The sequence below is a fragment of the Meleagris gallopavo genome, chromosome 1 (assembly GCF_905368555.1).
Source record: "Meleagris gallopavo chromosome 1, MGAL_WU_HG_1.1, whole genome shotgun sequence".
Lineage (NCBI taxonomy): Eukaryota > Metazoa > Chordata > Aves > Galliformes > Phasianidae > Meleagris > Meleagris gallopavo.
The window spans coordinates 4,933,861-4,961,256 of record NC_139404.1 but is presented as its reverse complement, the minus strand read 5'-3'; positions in this window follow the sequence as shown (position 1 = coordinate 4,961,256).

Sequence of the window (27,396 nt, the reverse complement as noted above, 5' to 3'; positions counted from 1 at the left end):
CCAGAAGAGCTGGAAGTTGGCTTTCCTAAAATTTAGCATTGATTTTACTCCTTCTCTTCCCATATTCCTCAGGAGTACACTAGTTAGTAAGAAAATGCTGAATTTCAATTACTTCCGTATACTCACAAGATTTTTTTCCTGTGAAAGCATTCTTAGTACTTATCTAAATCCTTTTTAAATACTTTCTCCAAGAAACAGACATTTAAGCTCTGTATAAATTTCATAGAAAAGCTAAATTAGTTAGCTCTGTTGAGTTTTGTGATTGCTTTACTCAGATACATTGTAAGGTGCACTCTTTCTGTAGAAGTCTGGTGGTCAAAGCCTTAAAGAAGAAAGAGAGCTACACTGTACGATCAAGACAGTTGGAGGGAATAGTTTTTATATGTCCTGAATGCTTGCCAGAATATTCTGTTAGCTTCAGGCTGTTTCTGTGCAAGGACTTGTCACCCCTTCTGCGGAATATGATCCATTCCATGGCCTCAAAACACAGAGCTTTGGCATGGTCAAAGTTTTACAAATTCAGCTTCTTCTAATCTCTTTTCTCTGTTGTGCTGGGCGGGATCCCAAAATGTGTGGAAGTGTGTAATATTTCTTCTACCTTCCACCCTTACTAGAAAAGGAACGTATCTAACTCAAGTAGACTATTTGACTTCCTGGAGGAAGAAGAATAAAAATATGAAGATTCCTCATTGAGCTGTACTAAATAAGACCTACAAAACATCTTTCTCTACTAAGGAAAACTTAAATTTGTAACTGACTGTTACTCCTCTTGCAGTAAAGCCGCAAATCTATTAGGAACGCAGGTGAAGATACCAACAAAGCTCTAGTTTCCAAATGTAATGGATGCTATATTTTTAACAGGCAATTTTTCTTAGGCTTTCTTGCCCTAGATATTCAAAATCAAAATTGCTTTCTTAAACAGTGGAAAAGAAATAAAGTGACAACCAGATCCCATAATGATTTCTAACTTCTGGAGCAGTTAATTTTAGGGCCTGTTACATCAAGTCTACCAGCCCATTGACAGATTAAGAATCACAAAAATAACAAAAACAACGAAGAGATGATAGACAAATGAAAGACGCAGAACGAATATTGAGAGAATCCTGCCATAGCAAAGATGCAGAAATCCATGTTTTGACCATTTAAGACATGCAATGAAAATCACTTGTCTGTTGAAATGACTTTATGACAGTGACCCTATGATGAAGTCCAGTTGCATAGCAGAAAGGCTTTAGGGATGAGCTCTGAACAATGAGAAATCCAGGGATGAAGATGTACTCTGTTTTGCAACAACAAGCTGTGCAGCTTGGCCTAGAAGCAAAAAATAAGTTGCCATATGTTGATTTTCTATAAGTTATTTTCCTAAGTGGCAGCTTTTATGAAGGGCATGTCAACTTTCAGAGATAGATGAAAGGCACTATTCTCATTTTATCAACAATTTATATCTCCAGAAGAATTCACATATCACCTTCATCTTGAGAAAAGAAGAACGAAGAGAAAGTGAGGTACTACCAAGAAAAACAGAATTAAGTGGCTTCAGAGGGATGTAAAGGAGAAAGTAACACAAAAGTTGACGAGAAAGAAGAAATACTAAATAACTGAGGAGAAGAATAAATCAGTACTGAAAGATATCACACAGAAAAGCTTAAAATTAATTTGGATAAAGCACAGAGCAGAGTAGAGCAGTGAGAAAAGCAAGAGGAGGGATAGTTATCCCTCTTAATCTAGGGTATCTCTAGGAGCCTAGATGAAGACAAACACCAGCTGTAAGAGACAAAATCAGGGTTAAGGTCACCCAAGAGTAAAGCAGATCAAGATCAAAAGGGATCCAAAGCCTGTGGATTGTTAGTACTTGGCGATTTTTAAAACCTTTCTGGACATGATCTTGAGCAATTTGTTCTGTTTGAGCCTGCTCTGAGCAGGGATTCAGAGTCCAGCAGAAAGCCACAATCAAGTGCCTGGAGAGCTTCTCTCTTGAGGAGAGGTTGAAAGAGTTGGACTGCTTAGTCTGGAGGAGTCTGAGAGAGTGTACTATCAATGTCCATAAATTACCAACGTCTGAAGGGAGATAGTAAAGACAATGAAGCCAGACTCTTTTCAGTGATGCCTGATGACAAGACAAGAGGCCATGAACAAAACCTGGAACCTGGATTACCTCTGAACATCAGAAAACACTTCTGTGCTGTGTGGGTGATGCAGCACTAGCACAGATTGCCCAGGGAGGTTATGGAGTCCTCTCTTTGGAGGTCTTCAAGAGTAGCTTGAATGTGATCCTAGGCACCATTCTTTGGATGTCCATGCGTGAGCAATGTTGGACAAGATGGACTCAGATGATCCCCTCCAACCTCTACAATACTGTGATTCTATTTCTTCAGAGACAGTCCTTACACTCAGTCATCCTGTAATTCTGTGATTGGCCTGATAACTAGAGATGTGCTAGATTTTTATTTTTGTTTTTAGTCCCATCAAGACCAACCTTTCCACACTGCAGATCTGTATTTCCTTAGGATTGCCATGTCCATTTATGTGGTGAGTAGATGTCCATTTCCTTTAAAGATGCAGTGTTTCTGACAGCAAAATTTGTATAGATGTATTTTTTGTATGTATAAAGGCTCTGGAATTTGGTCAATATATTCTGTAGACAAACTTGGCATCCTGCTCTGCAGAATTAAAATGGTATAAGTGACACCAATAGATAAGTATCAGGCCTGGCATGTTTTCAAACAGTCTGATTGCTAGAATAAGAAAGCAGTGTAAAACAAACATCCTTCTGATATAACTATATTGAAATCAACGAGATACATAATACAGGCACAACCCTGCGGGGAGGAGTCTCAAAATCTCTATGTAACTTAATGTTCCTGAAGTCAAGAATTAGAAGAAATGGCTTTATTTTACCAGTGCTTCACAAATTTCCCTGTCACAATCACAGAGGATGTTTCTCAGAGGATGAGCCTCCCTAAAATATTTCTGCTCTGTAATGGTGGTTCAGGTTTCAAATGAGAAAAAATAATGTCGATGTCACAATGCATTTACTGTTTGATATTCAGACATCAAGGGATCATTTCAAAAAGAAGATACTGCTACATTCCACATGATGGCAGGAGATCTGTTTTTCTTTTTCTTAAAACCAGCGCTTACAGTTTAAAATTGTCCTATTAAATATTGCAAGATAAGCAATCTCCTATATTTTTCAAGCTGCTTTAGAATAATGTGTTCTCAGAACATGTTCAAAAGGGTCAATTCTTCTTTCTATATGAAAAAGAAAACATACTGAAGTAGTTTTGCAAAGTTTACCTAAGTGATGAAATAATAGAAATGCCTTATAAAATAATATATACAAGCAAACCAGTATTTCAGACAGAGTTAGAATGCTTACTTTGGTATGTTGTTGTTTTTTAATATAATTATATTAACTTACTATGAGATATTTTCCTTGGTAGAAAGGAACTCTCAATCACAATTTAATGTGACTGATTTTCAATTATTTTAATATAATGCTTTTCTGCATATATTTTCAACTTAAGAAATACTAAAAAACTTCGGTCTATTTTTTGTTTCTTTTTTTTTCCCATGTAGTTTGAGGGACTTCAGCATGTCTTTTCTGAAGAAGTTTTGTAGCATTCCAATTGAAAAATCAAACATTGTACCTTAAAAATCTATATAGCAGAGACTGTCTATGTCCAAGTGTTTGGTAGGTAGTGGAATGAAAAAAAAAAAAAAAATACTTTTACTGTATTGAGTTTCATTATTATCACTATTATTATTTATTTTCTACCAGACATCTGTGTTTTGCATATATGTAAAATAAGGAAAAAAAATAAAAATAATGATCTTAATGATACGTTTCACTGTTTACTCATATATTGAAACAAATAAAAGCAGGAAGAAAATCTCACAGGATTTCTTGTTTTTCTCTTGCACATAGTTCATCTTTAAGCAATATACATGAATCATTAAATAATTATGCAAGTGTATGTTCTGCTAAAAAAGTGCACTGAGTTCATCCTCTGTTTTGCTCTACCAGGGCGCACCCAATTCTTTTGGCAAGTTCATCTTAATTAATTTGATATTAGGGCCAGAAAACAATCACAGTATGATATTCTGATATCATAATCTTCAGGATTCTGACATAAAATTAGATGATGGGCAGCCATTGTAAGTTCTTTACAGGTTAGACACTTCAGACAGTAAAGGCATGGGCTAAATACATGAATTCTACAATTTTTAATATATGAACTCAGTATTTAATTTTTATTGACTTTTTTTACCCCGTCAGTCTCAAAGTTTGATCCCATTTGTGGTTGAGCTGAAGTGGTGGGTCGCTGAGTGCAGCTGGCAGAATGGAGATGTCAGCAGCTACTACTGACTTAACAGGAGAACAGCAAGTTTAGTAAACAACCAGGCAAAACACCTCGTATGAACAGAAGCACCAGCTCTCAGTGTATTTCTCCTCAGAGACCCAGAGAGGGATGAGTATTGTATATGGCAGTGGACAGATCCCAGCCAGGAACCACTCACAGCTGAATGTTGGTTGGGACCTTCAGAGTGGTCACTCATTCCCTAAAATATCCTCAACTTCTAGGCTATGGACATGGCTATAGTCCCATGGATTATTTGGTGTTTGGGAGAACATTGAGCCAATACACTGTCTAACATAAACCTCTCTAAAGCTGTCCTTTAGAAATGAACGAAAGAGGAAATATTCCCTTTTGATTTTATAACGCAGCGAGCAAAATGAAACACAACACTTAAACTGTAAGTCCATCAAAGGCTGGCACCTCCTCGCTTAATAAACCTTTCTCTTTGTATTTGAGTCACACTTGATCATTTTAACTGCATTTTAGTACTGTTAGCTCAGGGGAGACAACTCAGCTTTTGGCTCAGAGACCCGGAACAGAACTGTAGGATAATTTTCAATTATGATATCTCTCCTATTGATGATGAATGATACTCAAGAAAGAAAACAAAAACCTGAGTATGATAACTCAGTTTTAACTTGTAACTTAAACAGATGTGAACTGTGGTCTTTGAGACTTAATAACAATGGAATGTCATATTATTATTTTCCAATGCTTTTTGAAGAGGAATTTGCCTGAATGGGTGCTGATGACAATTAAAAAAAACATTTTATTACTGATCAGTGCTTAAATATCAGCTAGCCAAGCATTGTTCATTTTGTAACTCTTCCTTGTTTGGTGCTCTTTCATTTGTTTTTGGCATGATTCTTAATATGGAGAAAAAAACAGACTGATTAGTTTTGATTTGGTTTCTAGTCTGTTGTATGTTCCAACACTCATGAATTATTGTAAAATATCTGTAAATAACTTGTAAACACTTGAGAAAACTAACTAATTATGGACTTTATTTATTTTCACATCTCCTTTTTATGTACCCCAATTAGATTTTGATCTTGAAAAGTGGAACCAAAAAAGCCTTCCCTGCAAAACCCTGAATTTTGAGTAAAAGTAAACTTAGTAAAAGTGTGTGTAAATTTATTTTCTTTTTGCTCTTCTCTTTTATATTCTTTCCCCTTCACTCCCTTCCCCTCCCTTCCCCTCCCTTCCCCTCCCTTCCCCTCCCCTCCCCTGCTCTCCTCTCCTCTCCTCTCCTCTCCTCTCCTCTCCTCTCCTCTCCTCTCCTCTCCTCTCCTCTCCTCTCCTCTCCTCTCCTCTCCTCTCCTCTCCTCTCCTCTTCTCTCCTCTCCTCTCCTCTCCCCTCCTCTTCTTTTTTATTTTCTTTTTTCCTTTTCCTCTCTATTTATAAATGCAATCTTGAAAATGCACAAATCAAAACACTTATCTTGTGTTGGTGCCAGCACATAACGCATGACTCTTTGCTAGAAGAATGTCTACCCATTGAATGCATTATTAGTCTATTTAGCTTCATGTGCTGTGCTGACCTACTTTACCTTATTCTTAGTAATGCACAGCGGTGGAGCAATGTTGACTCATATACTCATTTCTCATATACTAAGAGACATTAATAATGCATTGTGTTTTTTTCTCTGAAGCAAAAATACAGTTAAATCAAATGGATCCTAATGTGAACATCAACATGAAACATATTGGTCCTTATATGAGCAAAATGTCATTTTATAAGGAAGATATTTTAATCTTTTTCCCATGTTTCCCAAATGTTTTCTTAAATATGCCGTTGCTGTTTTACAGTCAGTAGGTGGAGTTTTTATTTTTGTTGGGTTTAGTATAATATTTATTGGTAATTTCTCTTTCCTAGATATAGGAAACATGCTGGGCATGTTTTAAAAAACATTGATAAATCAAATATCTCAGAAAAAAAATCTTACAGAATTGTTTAAAATAAGCGTTGCTGAAAGGAAACTATGTCACAGTCAGGAGCAGATGATGACATATTAAAACAAAAGATAAAATAATAATTAAAAATATAATTCAATAAAAAAACAGAAGCCAAAGAGTTTGACATTTCCTGATTCCAGTGAGACTGAATTCCTAATGAGGAAAACGAAAGACATCAATTAATATTATTAACAGATTATAACTATTGCTGTTCTTAACCAACAACAGGGTGAACAGAGTTCTCTATATTCAAAACTCAAATACGAACATTTTGGTGAACAATTTAAGACATTCCCTGCAATCCTTTTTAGCAATCTGATTCTAGTTTATGGCTGGACATATTGCACTGCTACATTACAAGAAACTGGGTAGTTTCTCCTCTTCTTATCAGGGCAACTTGCAACTAAATAGCAACAGCAGTAGAAGTGATCAATCACTGGGCATAGATAGACAAATAACAACATTTAATTACTTCTTCCTTTTTTTCTCTCTCTCTTTCTCTCTTCTTTCTTTCTTCTTTCTTTCTTTCTTTCTTTCTTTCTTTCTTTCTTTCTTTCTTTCTTTCTTTCTTTCTTTCTTTCTTCCTTTCTTCTTTCTTCCTTCCTTTCTTCCTTCTTCTTCCTTCCTTCCTTCCTTCCTTCCTTTCCTTCTCTTTCCTTTTTCTTTCTTTCTTTCTTCTTTCTTTCTTTCTTTCTTTCTTTCTTTCTTTCTTTCTTTCTTTCTTTCTTTCTTTCTTTCTTTCTTTCTTCTTTCTTTCTTCTTTCTTTTTTCTTTCTTTCTCTCTTTCTCTCTTTCTCTCTTTCCCTCTTTCTCTCTTTCTCTCTTTCTTCCTTTTCAAGGCAAACTGTGCTTGTTTTCAAGAAACGCACTGCAAACATTATAGTCTTCTGTGCCTGCACTATGAAACTCCAATTTCAGAATATATATCAGCATCCATATCCCTGATCCTTCTAATATTTTCATAACTTTGAAGCAAAATTAACTCAGGTGAAACAGCAGTTACACTACTTTTAAATAAAATAAGAATAAATTCGAATAGTTTAAGATAATATTTCTAATATTAAAATATTGATGAGATAATTCATTAAAGGCTATCATTTCTACACTGAAATAATTACCAAGCTTTGTTAAATGTTAATAATTTGGCTCTTTATTAATAAATGAAACTTTCCTCAAATTTCCAACTTTATTCCATGGAAAAACTTCGCTGTATAGTTTCAAGAATATTAGTTAGTTACTTTTTCAGAGATCAAATATTTTGAATGTTAGTCTTCAAAAATATTTATGCATATAAGGATTTTTAAATCTTCACAAGTTTTAAAAGCCATCACCAACAAAAACTGAAGATATTTGAATAAGATATTACTTGTACTTCCTGGAAAAATGGGAATATTTACTTAACCTGTCATAAGAAAACAACGTATAGACTCATGTGAATACGAAACTTCTCAAACATAGGAAAAAAGACAAATAATTTCCTACAGTACAATACAGAAAACAGAAACGTTTTGAAAAGATTTAAAGCAGTTGTGGTTTTAAAGAACAACAGCAGTAATAGCCATCATTTCCAGGAATATCCTTGCAAGGATGTTTAAGGAAATAAAATAATAGATTTAGATAATTTTTAGGATTTTCCAGAAAATAGAGCGGAGTCTTTAAGCAGTATCTGCTGATTTTACAAGACTGTGTGTCCAATCAAGATGTTTAATAGCACAAAAACATCGCTGTGCTGACATAGCATTGCCAAGTGTTGTGACCTGCATAGCTGGAAGGGAAATACCCAGATAGCAGGAAGAAAAGTGAGGCTGTTAAAAAACCTGCCAGATTTGTAAGGTATCTACAACACCCCGGCAATTATTTTTATTTTTTATTTTTTGCATTTTTTTTTCAAAATACAGAAACAAAATCAATGAAATAATAAGGCTTTTTGACAAAATGTCCCTTCCTTCATTATGTATATCCTGCAGGATTCCTTTACCTGTATATTTTCTCTCTCTCCTCTATGTGTACTTATAGAAAGACCTAATGTCATATGAAAAATGCAGATAACTTTTTGTGCGTATTTTATTCCACAATGAAAGTCTTTAATTTCTGCTTCTTTTCTAAACAGTCATTAAAAGATTTATGTTTAGAATGTCTATGCCAGTTTAAAAAAAATCTTTGTGATTTAGAGCATGTACTTAAACAGGATTTTTCACTTCATCCCTGTTTGTTATTGTGATCGGAGATTGATATCTTCCTTGCTCTGTCTCATCTTCCCTTATACTGTAACAATTCTTCAGACAAAAAGCTCCTGTCTGAAGAGAAGGGAAGGAAAGGGAAAGGAAAGGGGAAAGGGAGAGATGAAGGGGGAAGGGAGAAGGGAGAAAGGAAGGGAAAGGGAAAGGGAAGGGAAAGGGAAAGGGAAAGGGAAAGGGAAAGGCAAAGGGAAAGGGAAAGGCAAAGGCAAAGGCAAAGGGAAAGGGAAAGGGAAAGGGAAAGGGAAAGGGAAAGGGAAAGGGAAAGCAGGTGCAATGATTTGGCATTTCTTTCACAGTAAATCTTCCAACAGAGAAAATTCCTAAGCAGCTCTCCCTACAGATACAAATACTAACAGTGCATGCAAACAGTTTATTTCATTGTACAATTATTGACATTGACACGGAATTCCTTATCTCTAGCTTTCAAAGATCAGCCAGGCATCAGTGGGATTTCTCTTCAATGAGACACGCCAGTACATTATGAAATTAGGTTGCAGCCTTGAGTGTTCATTAAAGGTGCTGTTCTAAAAAAGTTATGAAGACCAGGTTTTGCCAGCTAAAAAAAAAAATGACCCTGGATTTTTTAATTATTGTATATTACATTTGATGTTGCTGAATAAGCTGTGAGGACTTATTACAGTAAGATTTAAGTTCTCTTGCTCTCCATTTCTAGTGGAAAATATCTTCTGGTCACATTGCATTAAAAGAACCCGCAGTTTTCACACATACTGAGATCAATAAAATCTTTACATTTCTAATCATCATGATCTGCAGTAGCAAACAGGGGATTTACTGACACTGAATTTACAAGATGAAGGAAATAGCATTATAGAAGAAGGACTTTAAGTAAAACAACAGAATCAGGTCCATCCTGTCTCATATGCCTGTAAGTTTCAATATTAGAGTTGGATGTAACTAGATATAGGTACAACTGTGTGGTTATTTCTATACTGTATAGCTCAGAAAACCTGCAGTGTCTCTCTGCAGCAACCTGAATTTGAATTTGCATAAAATTCTAAAATACAATAAAACAAAATTCTACTACTGGAAGAGGCATTCAGACTATAATTGTTGAAATTAAATACAGTAAGTTCCACCTACAGCTCAGAATCATAAAAATCAAGAAAATTCTTCAATTTAATAACTAAATTCATTTTCCTTCCTTGAAATAAATATGATTATTAAGCCAGAAGGATCACTAACAGTTTCTCCCAGCTTGCATCGTAAGCTGAAAATGTCATTTTCATCACACCATTAATTAATGTTCTTGATGCAAAGAGATATCCAATAGATTTACATTTCAAGTGTAATAGTTCTTTGGCATGCTTTATGTTCCTGAAGCTACAGTGCACATCAATATCTCTCTACATTGATAACCCGAGTGCCATATATAAAAACTGATTTTTTTCTTGAGTTTTGCCCAAAATTCAGTGCACTGATCTCCTGAGAATGTGTTCTTATCGATGTTCTGAAAGTGACACAAATCAGAACACTATGATATTCCAAATCAGATTTCTTTTTCTTTTCTTCTTTTCTTGTCTTTTTCTTTTTCTTTTCATTTTTTTTTTCTTTTTTTTTTTTTTTTCTCACTACGATGCTCACAGCATGTTTTGAATATCTTGGAGGATACTATAAGAGCACGTGAACATATTTGTAGAGAAAAGATTTGTAGGACTTGCATTGTGGTGTAACATAGAACAGAAAGATTTCAATGTGTTTTTTTGACATTTTTTGTATCTATAACAGCAATTTTATCTTCATGGGTTTCAAGTTAATAAATTTCACCTCTTTTTTCTTTATTTTCTTCTCTCCTTCTAAACTGAAAATCTTTTTCTGTTAAGCAAACATAACAATAAGGTTCATGATTTCTCTAAAGAATTAAATCATGAATGTGCATCTAGCTGTAAATGCACAGTGATGTCATAACAGTAGAATCTCTATTAAAATTCTTTGAGCTGAGTGCAGTAAAACTGTTGTGTTGTCAGACTCAGTTCTACACCAAACCAGCCTGCTCTCCTGGTAAGATATGATCTGATACAATTTGAAGAGATAACATCATCTGGGAGGAAAGTTTGTGTCAATAAGCTTAGAAAGGTTTTGTTTGCCTAAGTAGCACATGATTTTTCTTGATATTTTATTTGTAAAGTATACAGACCATGTTATAAACTGAATTTTTGTATGAAATAAAAAAAAACTAGTACTTTGCAAGTGGTAACCTTACAGCGGGATAAGGCAGTAAAGTTACCTCCTTTTTCATGAGATACTGAGTAACAAAAAAACTAGAATGTGATTAAGTTTAACAAATTTCAGGCATGCATGTGCATTTTTTTTAATAAATGCAACATAACTTTTCTTCTTCTTCAGCTGCCCAAATACTTAGGGGAGAAAAAGCAGATACTTCTAGATGATTCATCTGATCTGATGGATAAGAATATTTGAGAACATGATGAAAAGTGCTCTGGATTTCATGGGACATATCAGCTAGATTTTCCATGACTGTAAAGAAAAATTGGAATGACTTGCACAGACACAGGCATTCATCAGCAGCATACGTACTTGGTCAGGTGAATCTCATCCATTCTGAGTGACAAACCATGAAATCCTCCATGGAATAGTTTCCCCTATATCCATATCCTGACCACCTTTAAAATACCCGAAAATGAAGTTTTGTCAATTGTAATGCCAATGTAACTCTCCTTCCACACTTCCTAGCTTTTATCCTCAGTTATCTCTCTTACGACCTTCAGCAGGAGTGCTAAAAACTAAATGTGTGCTGACCTGCAAATTTTCAAATTTCTAAACCAGTAAGGGTGCTATAACATCTATTTTAATGTTTAAAAGATCATTTCTAGAGTAACTGTGCTAAAAGTTGAAGGCAAAAAGAGTGTAAAGAAGGTTTCAAATCATCTTGGATGTCGGGGGAAATTTGGATTTCAGAGGGAAATTTGGATGTCAGGGGAAATTTTTTACAGAGAGAGTGGAGAGGTGCTGGAACAGGCTGCCCAGAGAGGTTGTGGATGCCCCATCCCTGGAGGTGTTCAAGGCCAGACTGGATGGGGCCCTGGGCAGCTGGTCTAGTACTAAATGTGGAGGTTGGTGGTCCTGCGTGTGGCAGGGGGGTTGGAGATTCCTGATCCTTGAGGTCCCTTCCAACCCTGGCCATTCTGTGATTCTGTGATTCTGTGATCTAAGTGTGTTCTATCTCTTTTGGAATCATCCCGTGTCACTGACATATATTTAGCCAATAGGGCTGCCTGAAGTAACTCCTCCATCTCCCCAATTCATGGTGTTCATGAGGTGGTGGGCGAGAATGTCCAAGCTGTGGCTTGAGTCAGATGTGGCTCATATGAGACAACCCTTGCACCAGGACAAGACTGTTTTGAGAGACAGTCTGCACATAGGACAGCAGATTCCAAGAAGATTGGATATGGAAGTTACAGAGGGATGGTAAGGCAGAATCACTCAACTCGCATACACTGGGCAACAGCATAAAGGTGCTCTGGGGGGACTGTGGTTCTCTCAGCTGCAAAAAAATGACAGGAGTTCACTCTACCACTGCCACTTGTGTGCCCTACCTCTCTCCCATACGGAGATTTTGGAATGCGGCTCACAGAAATGGGAAGGTAGGATGAGAACAGCAGAATCCAAAGAACATAGTTAATTGCTTACAATTAATACTGAGAATTGCACAATCACATGTGAAAGAGTTATATTACACAATCTCTTACATAACACCTAATCTTAACCCAATTCTACTCTACTGCGTATGCCAATGCTAAACTACACTTGTCATTTAGGAGGAAGAATATCCCCATTTAAGTCAAATTAAAAATTGGATGTTACAGTTCTTGAATTATTCAGCGATCTGATGGAAAAGCAACATTTCTATATTTACTGAGGTTTATTTTATTTAAGACATTTTTGCCATAATATCATTTGCTATCTGAACTCCTGGGATACTGCTGTAGATTATTAAATTGTGCCTGAAGTAATTTTTAGTGGTTCTAAAAGGAGGCAAAAAATGAGCTTCTTAACGGAAAATGACAGTACATTTCCCTTACCCCTAGTCTTTGGTTTTCTTTTTCAGCAGGATGTTCCCTATCGACTTAAAGTCATTTTGTATTTCAATAAGCAGTTTTCCCAGTCTCAGCAACCTCAAAGGCAATCTTAACCCCATCAAACAATGTGCCTCAATTTTGAGTGTCTTCATAAACCCCAAATTCTGCATCACTGAAACCTAACTTAGTGCTTTCAAACAATTGAACACCACTGCACTGCAAAATAAGATCTGCCTGGGTCAGTTACTAGTTACTGTTATTACTGAATGTCACCATTAAAGTGGATTACTGCACACATTTGAAAAGTACTTATACACTTAATATCTGCAGCCATTTAGCTCTGTCTAATGCAAATCATGTTTTCTAATTGAAACCAAGATCTTTGCTAACTTCTGGTGGCAATTTATTAACAGGGGTCTATTATAAGGGGGAAAGGTAGGCTCCTGAAGAAGTTGCCTGTATTTTACACTATAGAGATAGATACTGAAAGATATTTTCACTTGGTCAGACTTAGTTGAATTTCTGCTGGAAAGTCAGTTTTTAACTGTCATCTCTAAAGTCTTGCCCCATGTCTTGCAAAATGCAATCCCAAAGAATCCTCCTGAAGATTCCTTCAGTTTCTTCTCTGGAGTTTGGAGGAGATCATAGAATCACAGAATCATAGAATGTCCTGGGTTGAAAAAGACTAGAATGATCATCTAGTTTCAACCTCCCTACTTTGTACAGGGTCACCAACCACCAGACCAGGCTTCCCAGAGCCACATCCAGCCTGGCCTTGAATGCTTGCAAGGATGGGACATCCACAACCTCCTTGGGCAACCTGTTCCACTGTGTCACTACCCTCTGTGTGAAGAACTTCCTCCTAATATCTAACAACATATCTATATCTATATATATAGATATATATATCTAACATATCTCCTCTGTCTCAGTTTAATACCATTCCCCCTTGTCCTATCACTATCCACCCTCGTAAACAGCCATTGCCCTTCCTGTTTATATGCTCCATGCAAGTTTTGGAAGGCCACAGTGAGGTCTCCCCGGAGCCTTCTCTTCTCCAACTTAAACAATCCCAGTTCCCTCAACCTTTCCTCATAGGAGAGGTGCTCCAGCCCTCTGATCATCTTAGTGGCCCTCCTCTGGACCCACTGTAAGAGCTTCACGTCCTTCCTGGACTGGGGGCCGCAGTACTGGACACAGTACTGCAGATGGGGCCTCACAAGTGCCATTTAAAGGCGGGACAATTACTTCCCTCTCCCTGCTGGCCACCCCTTTTTTAATGATGTTCAGAGACACACTGTTATTTGTAATCCAGGAAACTGTAAAAATCATTTCAGCATTTCTGTCATAGGACAGGAGCCTGAAGGCTTGACATAATATGGTCTGTGTGCTACCAGTGCTTCCATGTTTATTAGGCTAGATGTTAATTGCTCTGGCAAGTTAAACTTCTCTCTATCTGCTTCTAGATGTACTGCAGCCTACAAGTGATAAGAAAGGTCTCTCTTTGTGGTTGGAGCATTCTGTTCTCTATAGTAGCAGAAAGATAATACTGTGATCAGGTGAAACTAGAAAATCTACAGAAATAAAACATGAAAGGTGACTCTACCATGGAAAAGAGTCTTCTGACAGCGATCATGATCTACACACTTATGAATTGTGCATTTCTTTGACATGAGAAAAACTCAACTTTTTCTCATGTTGCTATAGGAATTATTGCTATAGAATGTTTTGACATCCAAAGGAATAAATGAGTTAAATAACAAATTAAACAAATTAATAGAATAATCCATCAAAACTATTACATATTATGGTCCAGATAGTTTTGGCTGGCTGAAGGTGCTGTAGGTCACTGATAATCAAAGGAAGAATTATTACTGTTTCCTCAATATATTCTAGCAGTCACTGTTAAAAACAGGATTTGGGAAAGATTCATTTTGATCTAACCCTTTATGTTGCTCCCCTGTTCTTATGTTTCAGATCACCACTGTCATCTGAGAAATGGTGGCATCAGTAAAAACAGAGAAGTCCTTTAAGGTGCTGTAGGTCACTGATAATCAAAGGAAGAATTAGTTTTTTTTCCTCAATATATTCTAGCAGTCACTGTTAAAAACAGGATTTGGGAAAGATTCATTTTGATCTAACCCTTTATGTTGCTCCCCTGTTCTTATGTTTCAGATCACCACTGTCATCTGAGAAATGGTGGCATCAGTAAAAACAGAGAAGTCCTTTACCTTGGCAAATAAGGTAGATCAGGATTATCTTCAAGGGGATAGTAAGTTTGGGAAAGAATATAAATGCTTCGATTTTAGTGCCAGTCACATTTGTTTGTTTGTTTGTTTTGTTTTGTCTTGTTTGTTTTGTTAAAAAAACAAAACAAAAACAAAAAAAAGCGCATATATTAAAATAAAGGTTCTTGGAATACTGAAATAGCTTTTACTGTGGAAAGGGAGTTCTGTATCAAGTGCATTAAGTGCATACTGTCCAAGTCTTCTCAGCTAGTGCTGTAATAAGGGACTACTAGATCTTCAAAGTCCTTTGCTATCTGCCATTTCTTCATGCTTTAATGACTGCAGTGATCCCATGTCCTCCTGGGATAAAAGCTGGAGAAATAATGGTTCCTGAAACTGTACCAGTGTTCTAACAGTAACAGATTTGTCATTGCTTATACATTTAAAAGCTCAAAATATTATAGTGGATATTTCTTGATTAAATGCACATTATGTAATTTAATTTACTTTGATTTAGTTTCATTCTGAATGAATTAATGTCCCTCAATTACAGTAGTAAAATAGGCTTTGGTTGAAAAAAAAGAACTAAGATAACCAAACAAAGGCACAAATGCTCTCTTTCAGATTTTTCTAATGTAGAAGCAAGCTCAAAATGATATTCAGGTTGTACCTGTCATAATGAATAGAATGGATGATTTTCTGTTTCAGGATAGAGGGTATCAAAAAGTGGCTATAATCAGTGCTGTAAGTTCAACTTGTTGGTATATTGAGAAGGACTTCCATTTGAATTGATTCTATTTCAGTCATCTTTATCATTTTATTAATCAGACAAAATCCAAAGTATTACTATGTCTTTTTAATCACTGTTGTTCTTTTCTTACCTGTTGAGGGGCCCATATAGGGAGGTGAAAGATGATAATCACAGTAAGGTTTCTCAGTCACAGTTTTCCCTGAATTTATCCAAATCATGTACCCAAGCAGTGGAAACCAGAATTCCTAATACTTAAAGAAATAGTTACCCCGTTTCACTGAGTGAAGACATTTTATACCATTCTGAAGCTTATACCCTTTAGCAATAGAGTGGTCATACACCACTGACTTTACAGAGAAGTGGAATATGATGTAACTTAGGATTAAACCATTTTTTTGCTTTGTAAAGGCTAATTGAAAAAAAATCCTTTTCAGTATGCAGAAAAGCTCATCTTGTGCTGAGATGCTTCATCTGCCACTAGTGATTTATTTCCCATTCTTCCAATGTCTCACTTTGATTATTAATGATAATGCTTTGATCGATGACTGGTGCCTGCTAAATACCCTATTGCCATACAGGGAGCAGCACTTGTTCAAACAGATACATAGTAGAGGAAACCAGTGCAGCAGATGAGTCTATGTCATCCTGGCCAAGTACTTCAATGCAACTCATGCTGCTTTACATCTCAATAGATATGTCTTTGACAGCACCCTTTGAATGGGCTACAAAATCCTAATAATAAGCAGGAAAAGCAACCACAGAAGAGTTTGTCTTGAAAGTCAACTTATGTGGTGAAGACTGAGGTACATCAGATGCAGGAAGCAATCAATGGCCTCTCACACATGGGCTTTCTCTCTGTGAAATACTCAGGCATTTTCACCCATGTTAATGTTCCACTAAAAGACATTGGTGGGACCAGACACTGAAATTTTATCTCATGTTAACCAAGGTGAGGTCAACCCTCAATTTCAGGGAAGGGTGGAGAGAAAGCTTAAAGTACTGACCTCATTTAACTAATTTGCAAAAAAAAAAAAAAAAAATAGCACAAGTCTACTTTCCAATCAGATTTTAAACTAAGATCATTATCACACATTAATTATATCGTTATTAAAAATTAAAATACACTTTAAATGTTCCTATCCTAAAACTAATCAGTACCTAACTATTGACTCTGTTTATCTCTGTTGTTCATTACTTTTATTTCTATTACAGAAGAACCTGGGAGCCTAAACTGGGTCGTACTTAGACATTGTACAACATACACAGAGTAAACAACGTACCTACCCCAAACAGCTTGCAATCTAAAAGGCAAGATGCAACAGGTGGGTGAAGCAAACAAGCAGGTGGGAGTGGGGGCACTGTAATAATAGGATGTGTTAACACTTGTACAGTTCATAGGTGAATCATCAAAGCAGTTGAACTGGAACTGTCCTTAAGTTCTGTCACATAAGACAAATATTGGATTTCTTATACAGTCTTGTGATGAGTTTTAATTGGGCAAAAAGTCCTGTACTGTTCAAAAGTGGATTGATCTAAATGAGATCTAAGCTTCTCCAAGGAACCAAAAATGGGATATTTGCACTGATTTGGCAACTTTGAACAGTTTTGATAAAGATCTGTGCATTGATCCAGAGTGGGAACCTGAAGCAGTGGTGAAAATCCAAATCACAGAATGACTTAGACATGAGGGAATGTAAGTGTCCATATTTCCTAAGTAACAAACATACCGCAATTTCATTAATTACTGCTGCTGATTACCCAGAGACAGAGGAAACCAAGTTGGAGTAACCAGGAAACCCTGGACACCAAGTATCCTGACGAATGACTGAAGGACTGAGGGAAAGGCAGGGGACATGGGAAGGAGGCTCTTGCATTGTAAAACCTCTGGTTAGGATGAAAAGGGGGGTTCTGCTGGAAGGAGTTTATTTTGATACAGGAATTGTTGGTGCCAAATTATGACTCCTTAGAGATATATTTAACCATATCCAGAAAAGGCTTGGGGCTATTATTCCATCTTTTCTCAGCACATGGAATGCATTCCAGTGCTCTTATTTCTCCTTGCACTCAATAACAGAACACAGTGACCTCTGCCATGTGAGGACCATCCGGATGCCTGTACTGTTTGTACTTGCCAAAGAAGATACAATATTGTCAAATACAGTAAAGTCAAAACTGACCTGGCTTTCTCCTCAGGCTAGAATATTACAGCTTGGTACATGTCGGTAATCTCATAACAGTATAGAGTCTCTATTGCCCAGAATCTATGTACCAAAAATTAAAACAGTCGAAAATAAATTTCACTTTGATGCAGTTAAGGAGTTAATTCTTCACCCATGCTATTCTCAGGGTAAAATCAGTTAGCTGTCAGTGATTTGCTTTTTCACACTTTGAGATTAGAAATGTCCTGGTCTCATAAATAAAGATTATGGGTCATTACTTCAGTTGCACAATCCATGAAGCAAATACTGGTACTTTTTCCTGTATTTTGTGTTTTACAACTCTGTTTTGGCAATAAATAGTTAACAAATAAACGTATAAGAAATGTTCATATTAAACTGCATCACATTCCAGATAGATATTTACAGCAGTGAACATAGAAAAATTCGGACTGGAATTAATGAGGGACCCCTGAGACAATAGCACTGCAACTCAGGATAGCCCTCTAATGCACAGTAATCCTGATCCCCCCCTTGCAGTTGGACTGTGGTCATGGTCCTGTAATCTCTGAATGTTAAACCATGGCTTAGAGAGGAAGCAGTGTAGATCCCAGATTCTATGAAGGCATTTTTCTTCTAACTTTTCTTTGCAGAGAAGCATATCAAGCTGATGAGACTCAGGGATGCCTCATACTCATCTTATTGTTTAGACAGAACTCTTTTAATTATGCTGTGGCGGATGATGTCTCTGTGGAAATCAAATGCCCCATCTCCAGGTTTTATATCTTTCATAATGATTTGGCCAGAGCCAAAAGCTACAGGTTTGTGGGTATGCATCTAATGAATGTCAGACAAATTAGAATTAAAAATAAGTACCCTGAATCTCTCAGTAAACCACAGAAACTCACAGATACTTTTTAATAAACAAGTCTTTTGTAGTTATGTGTTGCCATAGGAGGAAACTACACATGTCATCAGAATTCATAAATGCAGTGTTCAGAAATGGGTTGTAAGATTTTAGATAATTTTTGCATCTCAGAGGAAAAAAAAATTCTTTGAAACTAACCCACAACTTAGTCTTACCCTGATATTCATATTTTATCGACAATCTCACTTGACGTACATGTTTTTGCTTGGGATTTTGACAAAGATAGCTATCACTTCTGAAGCAGGCTTTGTAGACCTTAGTGGGTTTAATCTCAGTTTGACATCTTGTGCACTGAGCTCATCTTTTCTTTTGGGGTCTGCAAATCACGTGTTTCAGAAGAAAGCTCTTAACAGCATGGATATTTTAGAACAAAATCAAGTTATATTAGTGATGGTGAACCTGAAGTACAGTTTGTCTCTACTTTTAAAGGAACACTGTATATTAGAGTACTGTTAAACTCTATCCCATAATAAAATGAAAGTTTTGTTGTACTAGAGTGTATAAGATTTTGCTGTTACACAAGTATCTTATAACAATAAGAAAATGTTAGTAAAGCTTGCAACACAAAGGAGTTAATAAGTGCACTAGTTTCTCCTTGGAACTACCAAAAATTTAGTTGTATATTATGGACAGGAGAAACATAAGGAGAAATTGTTGTACCCGTTGTAAATATTTGTAAAAAGAAGCAGGGAAAGCCCAAATTCTGTCACAGTGATGTAAGGAAAAAATGTAGAGATGATTCTGAAGGTTATTAGTAAATAAACTGAAAAAGATGAATGTCACAATAATGTGTTGTGAAAATTTCACACAGGTCACTGGTAGAATCTGAAGGACTGTGTTCCTACATGAAAAATGCTCAGTCAAAATTGGTGCAATTTCCCTGGATTGTCTCAGGCAAGCTTTTCAGAGTGACAACTGGAACTGCATCATTGAGTTGGACTGTGGTCATGATCCTGTACTCTCTGGATGTTAAATCATAACTTACAGAAGATGTAGTGCCCCCCCAGCCTCCAATTTCAGGCACATTTTTCTTGTAGTTTTCTTTGCAAAGAGATATATCAAGTTGCTGTGACTCAGTGATGCCTCAGAAAGGCTCAAATCTTGTCCCTTTTCCTTCCCATAGGCATTTATTACTGCTATGACTGGAAAAATCTGCAGCCCAGAATCTATTCCAGCTTATGTGCCACTGAAGACAGGAGCAATGGAAGATGCAGAGTCTGGAATGGACATCTCCAAGAATCAAGGTGTACCTCCACAATCAGGCTGAATATAAGCCTCATTGGCACCACTTGGGTGCTCAATATATTAAAGAGGTTATTTAGAATTGCTATAAACATACCAGTGGAAAATGTTGACATTTGTTTGATACAGTGGAAAATCTAATTAAAAGCTAACAAATTGGAACCAAACTAAAAGTATGTGTGTCTTTGAAAGTTAAATATTCTGGCTGAAAGCTGAAGAAAATACATATACATATATATGTATATATATGTATATATATGTATATAGGGAAAAAAAATGGTACGTTTTAGGGCCTGGGATCAAATTCATTCACTGCAGTGTAAAGCTGTTAGGAAATACTTTTAAAAAGATATGTGTGGTTTCATTATTTCAACATATTTATGTGAAATATATAATAATGAAAGAAATACCTCTATAGTATTTATTTGGATTTAAAGTGGCAGAGAATATTGTGGACAGTTTGATATTTTCATTCCAAAATAACTTCCACATATCCTGCTACATCAGGATTAAAAATCCAGGCATAAGCTTTGTTAAACATGGGGGACAGCATAAACGACTGTTGATTCATTTTCATTTAGGCCTGTAAAGTTATAACTATGTAATATGAACATGGGCTCTTTAGAGCAGTTCAGAGCCAAACTGGAACCCTTTCAGCCTGTATCGAAGGATTTAATGGCATAGTTTTTATTTTCTGCTTAGTGCAGTATACCATTAATTGAAGTTAATTGCCAAGAGGAGACTGACTTTCAAAAACTACATAGCTCTCAACTGTTCTGGTACAGAATGGATGCACCAGGTATAGGATCACATTTCCCCTGTGCTCTACGTTACATTTGTCTTGTCACACAATTGTGTGATTGTGTTCAACTAAATAGTTATGCCATGCTATTACGGCATTTCAAATTGGGGACTCAAGTAACACTGCACGGAAAGGCAGAGAGAGAGAGGAAGAGCCGGGTTTATTCTGGGAGGAGAACTTGACTGCTTCAGCTAAACAAAACCCTGAAAGGCATCACAGGTCTGATGCATTTAATGGAAAAGCTCATTTGTTTTGCTGAAGAAGGAAGCTTTGCAGAGTGGGAGAAGCAGATTGCAGCAGAGTACACCGAAGGGAAAAATTAGCTTGTTAGCAATGGGGATTAGCAATCACAAAGTGTTCTGTGAGACCTGGCAGTGATTCCCTGCTCCCAGGATGGCACATGAACGTGAGCCACTCCCTGGTGTCCTCTGCTTATGTTTGTGCAAGAGCAGGAGAAATCACCATGAGCTCCACCTTGTTCTCCTGCTTAGACATTCAGGACCAAGTCTGAAGAGCACCGTGCACACAGTTGGCCTGCTGGCCTAAACCCTACTGTTGCGCGTGAAGGAACTATCATAATTATCATAATTTGTATTATATTGCAACTAGTCCTATTTCAGGAGGAACCTCAGATGGCAACCCTTCCCATGGCAGAGGGTTGGAACTAGATTATCTTTAGGGTCCATTCCAACTTGGGCCATGCTGTGACTGTATGGCATGATTCACATCATGCCAACCACTGCACAAGTAAAGGACAGAAGTCCTTGCCACAGTCTGGAGGCTATTTGTGTCCTAGGGTGTAGCTTGGCCCCAAATCTAGAACTTAATTAGCATTGATGTTGATGAGGTGTGAGGCAGAATGGAATCTGATCTATCCTTCTACAGCTGCATTGGCTTTGCAATGTGAAAAACCAAGATGAGCCAAAAGTGATTAAGAAATTATTTTTGAAACTGGAGTCAGCACATGTAACCACAGTTAGAAACAGGGATCAGCAGATCTGCAATGTAAGGAGGTTTGAGTCTTACATAGCTGCTTTAAAAGGAAAGTTCCCCCGTGAAAGTCCCTCCTGATTTTATCAATAAATTTATCACCAGTATCAACTGAGAGGCCAAAGAGCGTGACCAGCCATGCAGGAAGATCTACTCTCTTGTCTCTTTTTTTTCTTAGAAGTCATTTATTTGGGTTTTGTAAAAAGTATGTTGGTTTTCAGACGCATTCTCTGGATGAATATGGGATAGGTAATTAAAGGTGGAATAAACACACTTGTTTCCAGAAGAAATGCCACATATCATGATTTCACTAAAAAGTATGGGTGATTGCCATTATAAAGTTCACTGTGTGAGCTCCATAGGTGGTCTCTGTGCTTGTGCATGTACAGGTGGCTAAATTCTGGCTAGGATCAACGTGGAACTTCCAGTTGATGTTTTCAAACACTGCCTGAGTGCTTTTTATAAGTCCAAACTTATTGAACTTATATAGAAACAGTGTTTGTGAATATGTGTATGTCTATATATATATAATTAGCTTTCAAGGGACTCATATATAGATGCTGCACAGTCTGTAACTCATTAGTGAATAATTTCCCAAAGTTTCTAGCCCACTGATGACAGAAATTATGCTTTACCTGGTCATGGCTATTGGGATTGGAAAGAAAGTTCTTTCATGTGTTTTTAAAAGGAAGAAAAATTCAAGTAATACTGGTTGGAATATAAGATTTCCTTGTGGTGACTTTGTTTTTCCCTTCACTGGATTCATGGTCTCACTTTCATTATAGAAACATCAGAACTAACGTCCTAGGGTTCCCCCAAACCCATTACTGATCAAGTATGGAGTGCCTATTCATGCAGCAAGAGGACTGAGCCATGTTAGTAGTCACATATTCCTCACAAATACAGGACACTCTTTCACTTCAGAAGGGTTTCAACTTCAAAGAGCAAGCTGTTGGACTCAGTGGAGCAGAGTTTGAAATGTTTTTTCAGGTCCTAAAGCTACAACACTCAATCTCTTTTACTCACACAGGACATGCCATTGTCTTCACTAGGCTTGAACGCACAGACATGTCCCCTCTCACATGAGCAGAGGACATAAGACAACACAGAGTTCTGTGGAGCTGCCCACAGCACAGATATTCTTAAAATCAATAGAAAATAAGATTTCTGCATGATGGAGTATGTGCTTGCATGCATACAAAATGGTATGTGTCAATTTACATATAAAACTGTCAGCTCCAATATATTTATATTCTAGACACATCCAGTAATATTCTGAAAATATATGGGTAAAATTGTAGCTTAAGAGCCATTTTAACCACTTATTCCCTTGATACTGAAGAGCTGCATGAGAAAAGAGAATAGCTCACCTTCATGACAAGATATTTAATACAGCCTCATAAATCATTGGTGATTGAAAAAAGTTGAATTAATTCTGGTATATGTTTTAACAAATAACAAAAGCAAATCTCCATTCCCTTTGGTGCCCCTCAACCAAAACAAATGGTGCCAACCAGTAGCTTTTAGTAATGTTTATCTTTGGTTATCCTTTGGGCTCTTTGGGTGATTAATCGGACATATAGAAGTAGGTAAACACAGTGCTATTAGCTTGTCTTCACTGTATTCTGATATAGACCAAGCTTTGCATAAGCCAAAGGACATGAAAATCTTACATGTTTAGTGTTTCGGAATTTAGTAAATTAATAGCTTTAATGCATTTTGCCACTTGCTGTATACTTTTGTGGAAAACATATTGATAGGTTGAAAAAATCCTTGCAGAAAATCAGAAGTACGAGGTAATATTGAGGAAGAAAAAAAGAACGGGTTCTTTTATAAGACAATAATCATCACGAGCTTTTATTACTTTAATTGGGGGGTGAGGGGTGAGAAGTAAGATGATTCAGTAAAATGTTGCAATTTTAGTCATGAAATCTTTGTCTGCTGACTGAAACATTCACGAGTTTATAAAAACTACAGGTTATGAAAATAGTACTCTCTCGTGTATGTCTTTCTAGATTATTCATTTGGTGTTTCTGAAGAAACTGCAATTTGTTTACAGATTCATTTACAGAATGTTTTCACATTTGTAACCTAACAGCTTCCTTCTCTAAAGAGCAGTAATGGAAAAGTAAATGTGAAAAAAAACAGCTAGAATAAATAGAGCAGAATCAGAAAGGATGCCAGTAAAAGTACAGAGATCTTAAAAAGAGAAAATCAGCACACATCATTTTAGCTAGAAATGCATATATGTATTTCTTTAATTACAGTTCTTTATGAAACAAACCGGAGACATCTAGACACTTGTACTGATATTCTAGCTTCGCTAACGTTTCCTTTCAAGCCAGTGTTGTCTTACTTCATGAGTTCTAATATAGAGTGAATATCTTTCTTTTGCTTGGTGGTAATGTAATCAGTCACTGGCAGAGCCCTGATGCAGCACTGTGAGGAACTGGGCTGCATTCCTAACTGATCTCTTATAAAGTTGCCTCTCTAAATGTTGCTGTCTCCAATTTCCTTGGTAAATTTTGTATGCATTTTTTTATTAAAGTCTGAACTTTTGGCGCTTTCTGCTTTAGTGAACATTTATCTGGGACTGGAGCATCTGGATACTACTGGATACTGGATACTACTACTAATGCAGACAGTATGATATTTAAATAGCAAAAAAGTCATCCTTTCTCCGCTATATAACTCATATTCCTTAAAGATTAGTGTCTGTGCCTCATTTAAGAATATGATGAAGTTTTCTTTTAACATCTGCAGCGTGTTAACATCTCTAATTATCACACTGGTGAACTGAAAAGGTTTAAACCGAAAAAGAAAAACATCAGGATGATATTGGAACAGTGTAGAAAACTATAACAAAGCAAGTACAATGCTATAAATTTTAAGTAATTAAATTATTCAACAAAAATTAATGGTGATCCTACTTGCCTAGGTCAAAGCCTGTAATAAATTATGCTCATATTTTAGCATTTTGCTAATATGCCAATAATAACAATATGCTTGGTAGCAGGAATATAAGAAAAAAAAACAGCTACAAAAATGTTTTCTGAATTTGACTGAATTTAATGAAGTGTAGGGAAACTGTAGAAATGGAAACACTGACTCAACAACTAGCAAAATCAACAAGAGAGACAAAAATAAATAAATATCTAGATGGAGGGTTTCCGTTTGCTGCATTCTCAGAAAAGACGGAACATCCGCGCTAACAAAAAATTTCTTTGAATTTTGATGTAAGATCTGTTGTAGAGCTCTTCCATAATCCACTGGGTAAGTGGGAACTTTTCCATAGTCTTCTGTAGTTACTGGACAAAATCTTAAGTGGCCAGGTGCAAATCTAGGAGAAAGTATTGCTAGGGCAAGGTTTGTGGCATCCAAGAGAAGAACTGACAAAATGGAAAGGTTACCTGCTGAAATAGAGTCTAGCAAGCCAAAAAGGACATATCACATTATGAAAAATGTAAAAAAAAAAAAAAAAGGTTTCTCAGCAGTCTGTCAAGCATCTGTAAGAAATATTGATTTTGTACAGAATTTCCAATGAAATACACTTTTTAAGAAAAAAGTAAAACACATCTGTCATTTCTGATATTAAATCTTATCTGAGGAAAGATTGATTCTGAATTAGGGCCTGTTCTTAACTTACTGTGAATATATGATTCTCGCTGGTGATAAAAGGAATTTCATAGGAAACCAATTGCAATTCCAAATTTAATAATGAAATGATCCCTCTGAATCCATGGAACAGGAATGAATCCATGAAGAAAAACATGGAGAAGCTCAAAAGCATCTCAGTAGACTCTAAAGCATTTTTATTTTTCTAGTTTCTTTCAGGATTATTTCTGATTACTAGTATCAATTACCTGATTCTTTACAGTGCCTGAGATATGATAATTTCTTAAGAAAAGGTATACTGGGAGAAATAGTTAAAGAATATTGCAATATCTCTTTGCACGGGGCTTCTCAGTTTTTCTTCATGTACCAGAATGCTTGCTAAGAATATATTTTAAGTATCATATAATTTATTATTTCTATTAGAAACCACAAGTACAAATTTACCACTCAAAATGCTATGTTAGTCTAACATTTAGAAGCAATTTTGTGTTAAAAATCTGCATAAGAAAATAGTGATTCTATTACATGGACATAAAGTGAACTCCACAAGAAGCTACTTGTTTAATACACAGTTGAATATTTTATCTAGTGTAATATTCCTAACTGCACCAAGAACCTGAATTTCATCTCATATGTATAGCAATGTAAAACAGCAATGAGCCTTCTAAAATAAACAGCTCTACACTGAGGTGACAATGAAGTTGGATCCATCCACTACAAATGTAGTCTGTTTTCCCATAATTTGAATATTAGACTCATAAATATATTATAGTTATCCTTTTTTTTTTTTTTTTCTTTTTTTCCCATCTCAAGTTCAGGTTATTCTGAAGTTTCAAAATATTGCTAGAAGAGAAAAATAAGGGGCTTACATGGTCCCAGGCCCATTAAAGAAAGTGTCTAAGAACCGTGAAGGAATTTAATTGAAATTGCACTTGAATCCAAAACATCACCCCATCATAACCTTGACTCCTAACATGAAACAATTCCCAAATACTTCTTCACGTCATTTTTCTAAGAAGACAATACAAATCTCATCTGATTTGCAATTATTTTTCTATTCTGTTACTTAACACAAAGATAAATGCAAAGAAAGTGAGTGAGGGAAAGATGGCTGTTATCAAAATGTATTCCTTATTCAAGGGTGGATTAAAAGCACTATACAACGTTATCTTTCTTGACATTTTCCATGGTTTCTTTTTTTTTTTTTTTTCCCTCTGGCCTATTTCAGACATAGCCAAAATTCAGACTTACCATAAAATTCTATTTCTCCGCTGGGAATTCAAAAGGATGGCAAAAATCATTTCAAAAGGGAAGCAACATGGAGATTCGCTGCTTGAGAAGAAAGATGACCACTCATTAAACACAGGTAGGAAATGAAACAGTAAGGCTATCAGATCCAGACTTCCTCCATGCATAGAGGTTACCAAAACAAACACACACAAAAAATGAGGAAAACACTGACATTTGGTCAATCAGGACAGAACTGACTGGAATCATTCTGGTCGGAGTCTGAACTGTTGTGACTCAGATAAGATAGGAAAGCTGTCAAGGGCCAAATGCCAGCAAAAACATGGGAAATATGTTAGTCCACTAGCAGACATCCCACCCTCCCCATGGCTGCTCTTATCTTCCTGGTAAAGCTACACTTGAGCAGTTTGGAGCTTTTCAGATTGCTCTTACTGAAGCTCTAACCTTCCCCTTGTGCTTGGACTGTCCCTTTCCATCTCCCCAAAACTTTTTGCAAAAAAAAACCTTTACAGACATTAGGTCTGCTTTCCACCATGGCTGTGAAGAGGAAATCTCCTCCTCTACTCCATGAACACAGATGCACTGATACGTCTAATAATCCCTAGTGGCAAAAGTGAGATGAAAGAGTAGTAAGAAGCAAAGTCAGGGTGAGCTTTTGACCTGAAGACATTAACATCCACGAGGACTACTATCACTTCATCTGAATTCCAGCCTAGTTCTGATTATGGAATTTCAATAGTGATAGGTTTACTGAGAATCCTGAATTGTTGAGTTTGAAGAGCATTTTTCACGATGATTAGTCTTGATTTTAAAGTGTAAAT